This window comes from Cervus canadensis, chromosome 28 (genome assembly GCF_019320065.1).
Source record: "Cervus canadensis isolate Bull #8, Minnesota chromosome 28, ASM1932006v1, whole genome shotgun sequence".
Lineage (NCBI taxonomy): Eukaryota > Metazoa > Chordata > Mammalia > Artiodactyla > Cervidae > Cervus > Cervus canadensis.
Genome location: NC_057413.1, coordinates 42547195 through 42558229, shown reverse-complemented (window position 1 = coordinate 42558229; position 11035 = coordinate 42547195).

Genomic DNA, 11035 nt, shown 5'->3' with positions numbered 1-11035 from the left:
ATCAAAAGCTATTTGTTAAACTCTTCTGTCTGTCACTGTGCGGGACACACTGTGTCTATCTCCACTGCAGGAGGATACAAAAAAAGTATAAGATATAATTCCTGACCTTGAGGATTTTGCAGTTTAGTGGGAGAGATTAAATCATGTTTATGTTTATGAATTGATTAGCCAACCACATAAGATGGTACAAGATTACACATTATCACATATCAACAAACTTCACTTTGAGTTCAGGGGTCAAGAAATGTCAGAAGCAGTTTAAGAAGCCAGGATGGAAGATACACTGAGGAAACCTCTACTTCAAACATTATAGACATTATGTTAGAGGTTTACTAATGGCTTTCTTGAGGTATAATTGATATACAATATATAGCACAGGCTTCCCTGGTGGCTTAGATGGTAAAGAATCTGCCAGCAATGCAGGAGACCTGGGTTCAATCCCTGGTTTAGGAAGATCCCCTGAAGAAGGAAGTGGCAACCCACTCCAGTGTTCTTGCCTGGAGAATCCCCATGGACAGAGGAGCCTGGAGGGCTGCAGTTCATGGGGTCCCAAAGAGTCGGACATGACTGAGCGACTAAACCACAACCACAACAAATGCATGTTTAAAGAATACAATTTAATAAGTTTTGGCATAGGTATATCCCAGTGAAAACCATCACCATAATTCATACACATGAACATGTGTATCACCCCCAAAAGTTTCCTCTTTATCCCTATCTCCTGCCACTTCCTGCACTGCCATCCCCTACCCTGCCACCACAAAGCACTGATTTGCTGATTTTCTCTATATGTTAGTTTGTATTTTCTAGAACTTTACATAAATGGAATCATAGAGTATATAATCTTTTTTGCCTGACTTCTTTTGCTCAGCCTAAGCCCTTGAAGTTTCATTCATGTCATTATGTGTATTGCTAGTTCATTATTTTTTTAATACTTATTTATTTGGCTGCCCTGAGTCTTGGTTGTGGCATGTGGGATCTTTAATTATGGCATGTGAACTGTTAGATGCTGCATATGGGATCTAATTCCCTGGCCAGGGATGAAACCCAGGCCCCCTGCATTGGGAGCTTGGAGCCGTAGCCACTGAACCACTGGAGAAGTCCCTATAGCTCTTTTTTTATTGCCGAGTAGTATGCCATGGCAAGAATGTACCACAGTTAATCCATTTGGTCACTGAAGGACATTGAATGGTTTGTAGTTTGGGGCAATTATGAATAAGAATGGTATAAATATTTGTGTATAAAACTTTGTGTGGACTTAAAATTTCATTCATCTTGAGTAGTGCTAGTGGTAAAGAACCCTCTGGCAATGCAGGAGATATTAGAGACAAGGGTTCAATTCCTGGGTCCAAAAGATCCCCTGGAGGAGGGCATGGCAATCCACTCCAGTATTCTTGCCTGGAGAGTCCCATGGACAGAGGAGCCTGGCAGGTTACAGTCCATAGGGTAGCAAAGAGTCAGATATGACTGAAGCAACTTCAGTTCAGTCGCTCAGTTGAGTCCGACCCTTTGCAACCCCATGGACGGCAGCACTCCAGGCCTTCCTGTTCATCACCAATCTTCCAGAGTTTACTCAAACTCGTCCATTGAGTTGGTGATGCCATTCAACCATCTCATCCTCTGTCGTCCCCTTCTCCCACCTTCAATCTTTCCCAGCATCAGGGTCTTTTCAGATGAGTCAGTTCTTCACATCAGGTGGCCAAAGTATTGGAGTTTCAGCTTCAGCATCAGTCCTTCCAATGAACACTCATGACTGATCTCCTTTAGGATGGACTGGTTGGACCTCCCTGCAGTCCAAGGGACTCTCAAGAGCCTTCTCCAACACCACAGTTCAAAAGCATCAATTCTTTGATGCTCAGCTTTCTTTACAGTTCAACTCTCACATCCATACATGATCACTGGAAACACTAAAGCTTTGACTCTGCGGACCTTTGTTGGCAAAGTAATGTCTCTGCTTTTTAATATGCTGTCTAGGTTGGTCATAACTTTTCTTCCAAGGAGCAAGTGTCTTTTTATTTCATGGCTGCAGTCACCATCTGCAGTGATTTTGGAGCCCCCCAAAATAAAGTCAGTCACTGTTTCCACTGTTTCCCCATCTATTTGCCGTGAAGTGATGGGACCAGCTGCTATGATCTTAGTTTTCTGAATGTTGAGTTTTAAGCCAACTTTTTCACTCTCACTTTCATCAAGAGGCTCTTTAGTTCTTCTTCACTTTCTGCCATAAGGGTGGTGTCATCCAAATATCTGAGGTTATTAATATTTCTCCCGGCAATCTTGATTCCAGCTTGTGCTTCATCCAGCCCAGCGTTTCTCATGATGTACTCTGCATATAAATTAAATAAGCAGGGTGACAGTATACAGCCTTAAAGTTCTCCTTTCCCGATTTGGAACCAGTCTGTTGTTCCATGTCAGTTCTAACTATTGCTTCTTGACCTACATACAGATTTCTCAGGAGGTAGGTCAAATGGTCTGGAATTCCCGTCTCTTTCAGAATTTCCCACAGTTTGTTGTGATCCACACAGTCAAAGGCTTTGGCGTAGTCAATAAAGCAGAAGTAGATGTTTTTCTAGAACTCCCTTGCTTTTTTGATGACCCCATGGATGTTGGCAATTTGATGTCTGGTTCCTCTGCCTTTTCTAAATCCAGCTTGAATATGTGGAAGTTCATGGTCCACATACTTTTGAAGCCTGGCTTGGAGAATTTTGAGCATTTCTTTGCTAGAGTGTGAGATGAGTGCAATTGTGCGGTAGTTTGAGCATTCTTTGGCATTGCCTTTCTTTTGGATTGGAATGAAAGCTGACCTTTTCCAGTCCTGTGGCCATTGCTGAGTTTTCCAAATTTGCTGGCATATTGAGTGCAGCATTTTCACAGCATCATCTTTTAGCATTTGAAATAGCTCAACTGGAATTCCATCACCTCCACTAGCTTTATTCATAGTGATGCTTCCTAAGGCCCACTTGACTTTGCATTCCAAATGTCTGGCCCTAGGTCAGTAATCACACCATTGTGATAATCTGGGTTGTGAAGATCTTTTTTGTGTAGTTCTGTGTATTCTTGCCACCTCTTCTTAATGTCTTCTGCTTCTGTTAGGTCCACACCATTTCTGTCCTTTATTGTGCCTGTCTTTGCATGAAAAGTTCCCTTGATATCTCTAACTTTCTTGAAGAGATCTCTAGTCTTCCCCATTCTACTGTTTTCTTCTATTTCTTTGCATTGATTGCAGAGGAAGACTTTCTTGTCTCTCCTTGCTATTCTCTGGAACTCTGCATTCAGATGGATATATCTTTCCTTTTCTCCTTTGCCTTTCGCTTCTCTTCTTTTCTCAGCTATTTGTAAGGCCTCCTCAGACAACCATTTTGCCTTTTTGCATTTCTTTTTCTTGGGGATAGTCTTGATCACGGCCTCCTGTACAATGTCATGAACCCCCATCCATAGTTCTTCAGGCACTCTATCAGATCTAATCCCTTGAATCTATTTCTCACTTCCACTGTATAATCGTAAGGGATTTGATTTATGTCATACCTGAATGGTCTCGTGGTTTTCCCTACTTCCTTCAATTTAAGTCTGGATTTGGCCATAAGGAGTTCACGGTCTGAGCCACAGAGGAGCTTCCTAATTCCCACAAGCCTGACACCAACAGGAGTACCCTCTGTGCCACCTTAAAGCATAGCTGCCACTGAAACCGCAGAGCTACCTGAGAAGTATCCCAGGTCAATGACGCCCCCACTTCCCAAGGATGTGCTCACCTTTAGCTAGCGAGGCCAGAGCCCACGTGCCTTGACTTCCAGCTTGTTGCTTGTTCACCCATCACTATTACTGTTAGCTCTTCCGTTTACATCTAGTGGCTTGAGGATTTGCCTCAGGACAGCTCTGCCATCTCATCGGGTATCACCACAATTTTTTTTTTTTTCTCCTGCAGCCGATGTTTCTGGTAAAACAAGTATGAAATGAATGACAGGAAGTACTCCATCGTGACAGGCACCTTCTGTTTCCTTAACACTGTCCAGTTCCTCATCTTTGAAGTGAATGAGGTTGCCTTCTTTGGCTACGAAGAGACGTTCAGTGTCTACCAGGAGACCAGGTCTGAGCTGGTCTCTTGGGTTGTGACCCACAAGAAGAACATCAGCGTCGGCCTGTCCACCGTCACCCTTCTGGTCTGCTCCTTGCTCCTCTACTGCATCCACACCAAGAACTACGTGGGCATGCTCTGCTACAGCGTGTGGATTATCATCTATGAGCTACTCAGCCTCTCCATCATCCTGCTCACCAACAGGGCCATCAAAGAGCAGTTCAAGGAGCTGAGGTACCTGCGCTTGACCTTCCAGATCTCGCGGATGCTGCTGCACTTGTTCTGCGTGCCGTTCGTCACCAAGTATGGATACTCCATCTTCAAGGACCCCAGGGCTGTAAGCAAGATTGGCCAACGCAGACGCTCTAGCGTCAGTACCATTGAGTCGTGGCCACCCGTCAGGATGGGAAGCTTGTACTGCAAGATGAACTGAACCGTGCCAGGAAGAAGGACGTGAGGGCAACAGCACTCCCCAGCGATGGCTCCCACTTCCCTGCCTGCCTTGGGTTGATTCTTGCTTACCTTTTCAGGGTTCTTGAGTTTTAAGTGCTTAAGAATGGCCTTTGGGGGTGGGGATGGGGGAAGGGAGGACTGCGTGGATCAATTATCATACAGGTGTGTGTTTGTGACTTGTTTTAGCCTTTAATTGTAGACCGCCTTTGTGTTTATTTAAGCATCTCTTTGGTGTATGCTGTGGTCTCTCTCGGTACCCTACTCTCTGCCCATCCTAAGTTTCTAACTTTTCTCTTATGGATTGTCCCACTGATGCCTAGTTCTGCTGAGTCCTTTATGAGTCCCTTAGTTTCTGCTGCTCGAGAGAAAAATCTGTGCTGATGGGACTGTTGAATATCAGTGCTGACAGCTGGTCACATGTGGCTATTGAGCACTTGGGGCATGGCTATTAAAATCCAGGAATCAAGTTTAAAACTTTATTCCACTTCAGTTAGTTTCCATTGCAAGAGCCATACGTGGCTGGCTGGTGGCCACCATATCAGAGATTTTCAGTAATCTGCAGCTTCATTGTCCTCCTGAATATTACTGTAGACCCCCTTTCCAGCTTCATGCATCACTCTGCTTTCCTCATGATGTTCAAAAAGCAGTTCCTCATGTTGGTTCATAAAATGGCAAGAAGAATCCCCATTTAAGAAAGTCCCATGATTTCTCAACTAAAGCACTGTTGACATCTTGGCCTGGATAATTCTGTCTCATAGAGGGCTGTCCTGTGCATCGTAGGATGTCTAGCAGCCTCCCTATCCTCCATCCACTAGATGCCAGAAGCATCCCCCAGCCTTGGGACAAACAGAAATATCACCAGGCAACCCAGAACATTCTCTGGTGGGGGGCAAAACTGCCCCCAGTTGACAACAACTGTTTTCAAGAAATGTACTCCAAGCCCACGGACAGCTTAGGCCACTACTCTCATGGAGAGCATCTTTTACTGGGAGCTCTTTACATTCACCACCGTGTATAATTTTAACCCCAATGTTCCCATTTTATGACTTGATGAAATTTGAGACTCAGCACTTAACTGATACGATCAAGATCATACAGTATCAAAACTCAGCATTTGAATCTAGATCTTGTAACTTCTCACGGGAATGTCCTACTCGGTTCCCTGAAGAACTCTTCAGTTTCCGTCCAGTCGTTCAGTCGTGTCCGACTCTTTGCGACCCCACAGACCGCAGCACACCAGGCCTCCCTGTCCATCACCAACTCCTGGAGTTTACTCAAGCTCATGTCCACTCAGTTGGTGATGCCATTCAACCATCTCATCCTCTGTCGTCCCCTTCTCTTCCTGCCTTCAATCTTTCCCAGCATCAGGGTCTTCTCAGATGAGTCAGTTCTTCACATCAGGTGGCTGAAGTATTGGAGTTTCAGCTTCAGCATCAGTCCTTCTAATGAACACCCAGGACTGATCTCCTTTAGGCTGGACTGGTTGGATCTTCTTGCATTCCAAGGGACTCTCAAGAGTCTTTTCTAACACCACAGTTCAAAAGCATCAGTTCTTCGGTGCTCAGCTTTCTTTATATTCCAACTCTCACATCCATACATGACTACTGGAAAAACCACAGCTTTGACTGGATGGATCTTTGTTGGCAAAGTAATGTCTCTGCTTTTTAATATGCTGTCTAGGTTGGTCATAACTTTTCTTCCAAGGAGCAAGTGTCTTTTAATTTCATGGCTGCAGTCACCATCTGCAGTGATTTTGGAGCCCAAAAAATAAAGTCAGTCACTGTTTCCACTGTTTCCCCCAACTATTTGCCATGAAGTGACGGAACCAGATGCCATGATCTTAGTTTTCTGAATGTTGAGCTTTAAGCCAACTTCTTCACTCTCCTCTTTCACTTTCATCAAGAGGCTCTTTAGTTCTTCTTTGCTTTCTGCCATAAGGGTGGTATCATCTGCATATCTGAGGTTATTGATATTTCTCCCAGCAATCTTGATTCCAGCTTGTGCTTCATCCAGCCCAGCGTTTCTCATGATGTACTCTGCATATAAGTTTAATAAGCAGGGTGACAATATACAGCCTTGACGTACTCCTTTCCCTCTTTAGAAACAGTCTGTTGTTCCATGTCCAGTTCTAACTGTTTCTTCTTTCTTACCAAGCTAAGAAGGGGGCTCTCCTTTTAGAATAATTCCTTTTCCTTCCAAAAATGTTGGAAGTGAAGTTGGGGGCACTGTTTTGACCACACTCCTCCAAACTGACGGCAGCCCACTTTTACTGAACACAATTTGTGCCTGGTGGTATTTGAACAACTCGCTCAGTTGTTCCCACCACCCTGTGCACAGATTTAGATCCAGGCCAGGTCCCAGAAGGGCTTCCCAGGTGGCACTAGTGGTAAAGAACTCACCTGCCAATGGAGGAGATGCAAGAGATGTGGGTTCGATCCCTGGGTTGAGAAGATCCCCTGGAGGAGGGCACAGCAACCCACTCTAGTATTCTTGCCTGGAGAATTCCATGAACAGAGAAGCCTGGTGGTCTACAGTCTCATGGGGTCGCAAAGAATAGGACACGACTGACGCGATAGAGGAAAACAACAGAATGGGAAAGACTAGAGATCTCTTCAAGAAAATTAGAGATATCAAGGGAAAATTTCAGGCAAAGATGGGTTCGATAAAGGACAGAAATGGTATGGACCTAACAGAAGCAGAAGATATTAAGAAGAGGTGGCAAGAATACACAGAAGAACTCTACAAAAAAGATCTTCACGACCCAGATAATCACAATGGTGTGATCACTCATCTAGAGCCAGACATCCTGGAATGTGAAGTCAAGTGGGCCTTAGAAAGCATCACTATGAACAAAGCTAGTGGATGTGATGGAATTCCAATTGAGCTATTTCAAATCCTGAAAGATGATGCTGTGAAAGTGCCAGCAATATGCCAGCAAATTTGGAAAACTCAGCAGTGGCCACAGGACTGGAAAAGGTCAGTTTTCATTCCAATCCCTAAGAAAGGCAATCCCAAAGAATGCTCAAACTACCGTACAATTGTACTCATCTAACACGCTAGTAAAGTAATGCGTCAAAATTCTCCAAGCCAGGCTTCAGCAATAGGTGAACAGTGAACTTCCAGATGTTCAAGCTGGTTTTAGAAAAGGCAGAGGAACCAGAGATCAAATTGCCAATATCCGCTGGATCATCGAAAAAGCAAGAGAGTTCCGGAAAAACATCTATTTCTGCTTTATTGACTATGCCAAAGCTTTTGACTGTGTGGATCACAATAAACTGTGGAAAATTCTGAAAGAGATGGGAATACCAGACCACCTGACCTGTCTCTTGAGAAACCTGTATGCAGGTCAGGAAGCAACAGTTAAAACTGGGCATGGAGCAACAGACTGGTTCCAAATAGGAAAAGGAGTACGTCAAGGCTGTATATTGTCACCCTGCTTATTTAACTTATATGTAGAGTACATCGTGAGAAACGCTGGGCTGGAAGAAGCACAAGCTGGAATCAAAATTGCTGGAAGAAATATCAATAACCTCAGATATGCAGATGACACCACCCTTACGGCTGAGAGTGAAGAGGAACTAAAAAGCCTCTTGATGAAAGTGAAAGAGGAGAGTGAAAAAGTTGGCTTAAAGCTTAACATTCAGAAAACTAAGATCATGAATCTGGTCCATCACTCATGGGAAATAGATGGGTAGACAGTAGAAACAGTGTCAGACTTTATTTTTTTGGGCTCCAAAATCACTGCAGATGGTGATTGCAGCCATGAAATTAAAAGACGCTTACTCCTTGGAAGGAAAGTTATGACCAACCTAGACAGCATATTAAAAAGCAGAGACATTACTTTGCCAACAAAGGTCCGTCTAGTCAAGGCTATGGTTTTTCCAGTGTCATGTATGGATGTGAGAGTTGGACTATAAAGAAAGCTGAGCGCCGAAGAATTGATGCTTTTGAACTGTGGTGTTGGAGAAGACTCTTGAGAGTCCCTTGGAATGCAAGGAGATCCAACCAGTCCATCCTGAAGGAGATCAGTCCTGGGTGTTCATTGGAAGGACTGATGCTGAAACTGAAACTCCAGTACTTTGGCCACCTCATGCGAAGAGTTGACTCATTGGAAAAGACCCTGATGCTGGGAGGGATTAGGGGCAGGAAGAGAAGGGGATGACAGAGGATGAGATGGCTGGATGGCATCACCAACTCGATGGGCATGAGTTTGAGTAAACTTCGGGAGTTGGCGATGGACAGGGAGGCCTGGTGTGCTGTGATTCATGGGGTCGCAGAGTCGGACACGACTGAGCGACTGAACTGAACTGAAGCGACTTAGCATGCAGGTCCCAAAATGACCACCAGATGGCAGTCAGCAACAAGCTTTTGCTTAGTCCTGTTTGCCATCTAAACCAGATCCTCTGGGGGTGGCTGATCTGGGACTCAGGGAACCTCAAGCTGATGGCTGAGGATTTGTAGTGTGTGTCTCCACTCTAGTCTTACAAGGTGTGTGTGTGTGTGTGTGTGTGTGTGTGTGTAGAAGTGGTGGAGCAAGAAGCAGAGTTCTAAGAATCAGCTGAAGAGTCACCTGCTGCCTCAGTTACAAGGCTGTGCTCCTCCTTGACACCAAGGATCCTTGGGAAGTGTTGTGTTCATCTCCACTTCCCAGCCTCTGGTCCTCTCCAGAATCCCTTCCACTCCACAAGACCACTCTTGTTCTTGTTTTTTAATCTTTATCTGTTTATTTGGCTGAGCTGGGTCTTAGTTGCCGCACGTGGGATCTTTCATCTTCATTGTGGCATGCGGGATCTCAGTCAAGGCATGTGGATCTAGTTCCCTGACCAGGCCCCCTGCAGGGATTCTCAGCCACTGGACCACCAAGGAAGTCCCGAGACCACTCCTGTTCAGGTGACCTCCACACTACCCAGTCCTGAGCTCAGCCTTCTCTTGCCAGACCTCTCCATGGCTTTTGACCAGCTGATCCCCCCCTGTCCTGCAAACAGGTCTCTCTCTTGCCCTATGAGACACCAGGGTCACCCCTCTCTGTTTACCACCTATGTCCCTGGCCCTTTGCTGGCCTCTCTGTACCTCCCTGACCTGCAAGCATTGGCAAGCTCCCGGGCTCAGCCCTTGGTCCCCTTCTCTCCTCCATCTCAGCCATTCCCGGCTCTCCTTGTCCAGGCCCCTCATAAGTAGCCTCCATACAGACATCTCTGGTCTGACCTCTCCCTGAAACATGTGCTCGTTGGTCCCGTTGCCTCCATACTGTGGCAGGTGCCCCTGCGTGGTTCCCAAAGGTCCCTGCCAATTGATATTCACACTCATCACCTCCCTTTGAGTGCGAGCTGGACTAGCAACTCTCTTCTAACCAATCGAACACAGCAGAGGTGATAGGATGTCATCTCTAAGATTAGGTTACAAAACCGCGATGACCTCAGGGTGGTTCACTCTCTCTGAGGGAAGCCAGCTGCCGCACTGGGAGCATCTGGAGAGTCCAGCATGGTCAGTAGGACATCGCTAACCAACAGCCCCCAGGGACCTGAATCCTAGCAATAACCTCCTCAGTGAGCTTGGCAGCAGACCCTCCCTTAGTTGAGTCTTGAGGGGGCCACAGCCCTGGCCAGACACCTCCACTGCAGGTGAGAGCCCCCAAGTCAGAAGACCTGTGCCATTTGCCCCTGGGTGTCCGATTCACAGAAACTGTGACATAAATGTGGGTTCTCTTAAGCTGCTAAATTTGGGGGCAATTTGTTACCAAGCAGTTGATTACTAATACATGCGCCCAGGTGGCGCTAGTGGTAAAGAACCTGCCTGCCAATGCAGGGGACGTTAAGAGACTTGGGTTCGATCTCTGGGTCAGGAAGATTTCCTGGAGGAGGGCATGGTGACCCACTCCATGGGTAGTATTCTTGCTTCGAGAATCCCAAAGACAGAGGAGCCTGGTAGGCTACAGTCCATGGGGTCACACAGAGTTGGACACGACTGAAGTGACTTAGCACACACGCACACATATCTCAAAACATGTCGAGGGCTTCCCTGGTATCTCAGTGGTAAAGAATCTGCCTGCCAATGCAGGAGACATGGGTTCCATCACTGATCTGGGAAGATCCTACATGCCTCAGGGCAACTAACCATCGAGCCTGTGCTCTAGAGCCTGGGAGCTGCAACCTCTGAGCCCATGCGCTGCCAACTATGAAGCCTTCGCACCCTAGAGTCCATGCTCTGCAACAAGAGAAGCCAGCTCAACAAGAAGTCCACGTGCTGTAACTAGGGAGTAGCCTCCACTCCCCACAACTAGAGAAAAGCCCACGCAGCAGTGAAGACCCAGCATAACCAAAAATAAATGGAAAGGTGTCACAATCCGTACTGTGGTTCCCCCCCAAAAGCTGCCTTAACTCCCAGTCTGTGTCACCTCCACCCTTCTAGTTGCTCAGGTCAAGGAGCCAGGAATCATCCTTGGGTTCTCTCTCTCTCTCTCAGCTTTTATCCAGCCCCTCAGCAAGCCCTCCCAGCCCCACCTTCAATGTGCAC